Below are 5,051 nucleotides of genomic sequence, written 5' to 3'. Positions count from 1 at the left end.
GAGCCGCTTTTTTTTTTTTTTTTTATAAACTCAAATGTGAAAGTGTACCTTTTAGGTTCTGTGTGGTCTAGGGTGCTGTAGTTAATTTTGGTGGTTCCTGCACATGTCTGTAATCATAGGAAAAAAGAAAAATGTCTCCACCATAATCTATGCAAAAGTTATTGTATTCCAACTGATGAGAGGAGCTGTACAAGCCACAGGGATCAATCATTCATATTTCACTATTCTTTTGTTTGATCAAACACAATTCACTGTGTTTGGACCACATCAGACATATAAAAGGATTACTTATGCACATCACCTCAAAAACAGAGGAGAATTGTCCTGAAGCGCACAGTATAAGGTGAGAGATGACAGCTGTCTGTGCTATGTGGGGCTGCTTATTGATCATAAATGTATTGTTTTCACTTCTGCGCTATGGAAACACCGCGATTCATTCGACAACTGTTTGATACGTGAATATAAGTCAGTAAAAAGAACGCTAGAACCGTATGAGCACCGGCAAGAGCTTTCATTTGAGCTATAACTTGTGCATGTGTCATATGAAAACTATGAAAATGAACCAATGTAAAATGCCCAGCTCGGGTATTCAAAATACTGTGTATTTAAGTGTAAATAACTTTTATACAGTAGAATAAAAACCAAAGTGATGCATATGTGCATAAAATATAGATTCTACACTTCCAAACGAAACCACTTAAGGGGGTCTGGTGCAACGCTAGCCCTTTAAATCCACCGGGTACCAGGTCCGCGGAGTTTATTAATATCTCCCTATCCACCACCAGTGTGCAGCATCCACCTGGATGACGCGACGGCTGCCATATTGCCGCAGACCACACACAACACCAGCTGATTGGTGGAGAGGAGACGGAGTGATGAAACCAATTAAGGTATGGGGATGGTTAGGAGGCCATGATAGACAGAGGCCAGAGGGCGAATTTGGCCAGGATGCCGGGGTTAAACTCCTACTCTTGTAGACCATGCAGGTGCTTCAACCATTTTTCCCATCTTTAAAATAGCAAACGAGATCAGACATGAGCTAAGTGCACCTACACTATGCACTTTAGATCATGCATTTAAATCATAAAAATACAGTTCTATATGCTGTTGTTCATCTTTAGTTTTATTTTCCAAGTTTAAGACCAACGATCAGATAATTCTTTATACCCTCATATAAAAAAAGTTGTAATTTTTATAGGGTGTCATAAATGTTCAACAAGACTGTATTTAGTATCAAGCCCCCAGGTGTGTCTACAACTTAGAATCTGGTCCCTTTTCTAAAATATTTGGACAGCCTCGTGAAAAACAGGCTTAATGTGAATATGTACCCTCGTATACATTTCTGGAGAGCATGAATTATGGAGCCAGAGCTACATATGGCTGCATTTCGCCTTTAAAGCAAACACTATGGGGCAGTATGACACCGCTGATGGCTCTTGCATTCATTCATTTGTCCCTTTATTGATCCGGGATCGCCACAGCGAAATGAACCGCCATTTTATCTAGCACGTTTTTACACAGCGGATACCCTTCCAGCCGCAACCCATCTCTGGGGAACATCCACACACACTCATACACTACGGCTAATTTAGCCTACCCAATTCACCTGTACTGCATGTCTATGGACTATGGGGGAAACCGGAGCACCCGGAGGAAACTCACGCGAACGCAGGGAGAACATGCAAACTCCACACAGAAACGCCAACTGACCCAGCCGAGGCTCGGACCAGCGACCCTCTTGCTGTTAGGCGACAGCACTACCTACTGCGCCACTGCGTCACCTTGCTGCTGATGGCTTCTGTTAGTTTTTGCGATCCCAGCTGACCGCTTACCTCTGTGTGGACAGCTTTTCTGCTGTTACCAGTTTAAGGTAAAACAAAAACAAAAGGCAAAAAATACAATAAACAGTAAATAGGTGAGAATGTGGTAAAAATCAGGTGAAGCCTTTTCTTTTTTCTGGATTGCTTTTCAAAACACTTTCAGTTGGGTTTAGGGAAGGGGGTTGGCGGGGTTATCGGTTGGTCAGTCAGTCAGTCGACAGCGGCCTCTAGTGGATTTATGTGAGAACAGCAGGCGCGAATGGCACTCATGAAAGAAATTTGAGATCTGAAAAAGCGTACACAGCGGCCTCTGATGGTTTCGCTAAAACAAAAACTACAAAAAAAATGTACCTCCTGGGACATATTTTGCGATCTCCAGAAACGTATAAAGGGGTACGGATTAATAATGAGCCTTGGTTGCACATGAAACCTGTTATCCTGTGAGCACCTAGTTATACAGGTGCTCCATCACTATCTGCTATGGAAACTGCAAGCGCTAGTGTGAACCGAACACAGCTACAAAGGCAAAAGTCATCTCCATTACATCCTGAACATTTTCCTTGCACAATGCCAGTAGAATAATGATGGACCCCACCCAACCCTTCCCACAGTCTGTTCCAGCTCCCGCTGCTGGTACCAGAGCATCAGCTCTCACTCTAAGCCAGACTGCAGCTTATTCCCACAGAGATTCCCAAGTCCAGCCACCCCTGTCCAAACCTCAACCTCCAAAATCAGTTTTGCATCTTTATCCAGCCGTTCAGTGTCAGTGCATAGTGCCACCACAAAACATGGGGAATGGACCAGAGTATATTACATTGTACTTGCAATCTCTGAGTAATGTATTTATTATGGAGCATGCATTAAAAAACCTTAATGAAAATAAATTTCCCAGTTTCTTGAGAAATACTCACTCTCTGCCATGACATGTGATCCATTTTTACCAGAACTGCTCCATGCTTTTTGAGTACTGACAAAGCACCTTCCCAGAAATACATTTTAGAAGTGGAAATGATCAATCTAGGAAAGTCCCCGCTTCTGCTTAAAACGCTTTCCTCTTCCACATCCATCTGAGAGTAGCCAACTCTTTCCTTTTTTTCAGAAGTTGCCATAATCTCTGTCTTACGAGCAATTTTCTGACTTATTGTATTTTAATAGTTCATATGGAAACTAGAGAAAATTATAGCTTGAATGTCATCCTCCGTGTCAGGAATTAGTATTACAGATGAAAGGCAGGCAAAACAAAATATCTGAATGCATTAGGCAGGACAAGAAACACTATTGCTGCTGCTCGTGGTTTGTTATGATGGATGGATGGATAAATGGATGGATAGATAGATAGATAGACAGACAGACAGACAGACAGACAGACAGACAGACAGACAGACAGATGATGGATGGATGGATGGATGGTGTATTGGACCAAAAAATTTGTTTGAAATTGCAAATAAATAATGCGATATAAAAATTATATATATATACACATACATACATACCCGTACTGCCTCTTTACCCTTTGTGTATTACTCCGCCCACATACAGCCAGGAAAAGCAGACACTACAGATCTAAAGTTTAAAAGATGCTTGCTCAGCTGTTTAACTGTCAGCTTATGATTTGAATCTGGAAGAAAGTAGTTCCTCATACAAAAGGGTTTTTAAGACTTTCCATGTTTGATTTTGTTTTTATATACACAATTATGCCGTCAAACTGTTGTATAAACGCAATATCACACTCGTAGCAGTGCGATATGGCTGTGTATCGACACTGGTGGGGGCACTAAGGCACTCGACCTGCGGCCTTGTGCCAACGCACGCCTCCCACCAGTGCCGATATACAGCCATATCGCACTGCTACGAGTGTGATATTGCTCATATATATATGATATTCTATATATTATGTTGCCATATATGAGTTATTGTGTTGAAATGTGGTGGAATGCATGTAAATGTAACTAACGATCCTCATGTACTATGCAGAAAAAAAGTCATTACACTGATTGAAAATGTGGGCTATTTGGAGCATACAAATCCCATTTTTTTTTTGTTTAATTAAAGATACCTAAGTTCAATGATTTGATTAAATTTAAAACAGCACAATTTATGTTTAAAGCTGAGAAAAAAGGAGGTTTTTAGGAGGTTGAAAACAAGGACAACTATAAAATGTTTGTCTGTATTTGGTGTGAAATTATGGAAAAGTCTATATATATATATATATATATATATATATATATATATATATATATATATATATATATATATATATATATATATATATATATATATATATATACACACAGTTAAAGTCAGAACTATTAGCCCCCTTTGAATTTTTTTCTCTTTTTTTAAATATTTCTCCAATTATTTTTAACAAAGGAAGGAAATTTTCACAGTATGTCTGATAATATTTTTTCACCTGGAGAAAGTCTTATTTCAATATTTACTTTTTACCTTTAATATTTTAAAGGAATATAATGATGAATATATATATATATATATATATATATATATATATATATATATATATATAAGTAAATATTGAAATAAGACTTTCTCCAGGAGAAAAAATATTATCAGACATACTGTGAAAATTTCCTTCCTTTGTTAAAAATAATTTGAGAAATATTTAAAAAAAGAGAAAAAAATTACTGTACGACTAATCTGATATCTCACTTGAAGTGGCGCCACGGTGTTGTTGTGAAAGCATCTTCCAGTGTCCCTGCATCCCCGGCTTCCTGCTCTGCTTCAACTGTAGCTACCAGCTCCAAAAGTGGTGAGAAAAGCATTGCAAGTATTTTTTCATGCGCAACAGTTTTGTGCGCTCTACGCCAATAACGAATGCTATTGCATTGTTCATCTGCAAAGATATTCAGCCTAGTGTCACGGAGAACGAAGGTTTTAAACACCTCCTCCTGTTAATTTTTATTTATCTATATTTTTATTAGCCTGTTGTTTACAGTGACAGTGATGTTTCAAAGCAGCATAACACTGCCAGTTCACGACCTTAAGTTTTGAATATTCAGTGGCAAAATATATCTTTGTAAAACTTGTTTTCATAGTTGAAAAGTTAAATCACAATTCTTGTTGTGCAATGGTAAACCTTTATGTTGAAAGAGTGCAAATATATATATATATTTTAATATATATTGCACTTATACATTCTGTTTATCTTGAAAATACTTAAATAATATGTGCTATATGTTCTAAAATGGCCCTCTACTGTAAACTGACACTCTG

This window comes from Danio rerio, chromosome 2, assembly GCF_052040795.2.
Source record: "Danio rerio strain M-AB ecotype USA chromosome 2, GRCz13ab, whole genome shotgun sequence".
In the NCBI taxonomy this organism is placed as follows: Eukaryota; Metazoa; Chordata; class Actinopteri; order Cypriniformes; family Danionidae; genus Danio; species Danio rerio.
Note: the sequence above shows the minus strand (reverse complement) of the source record.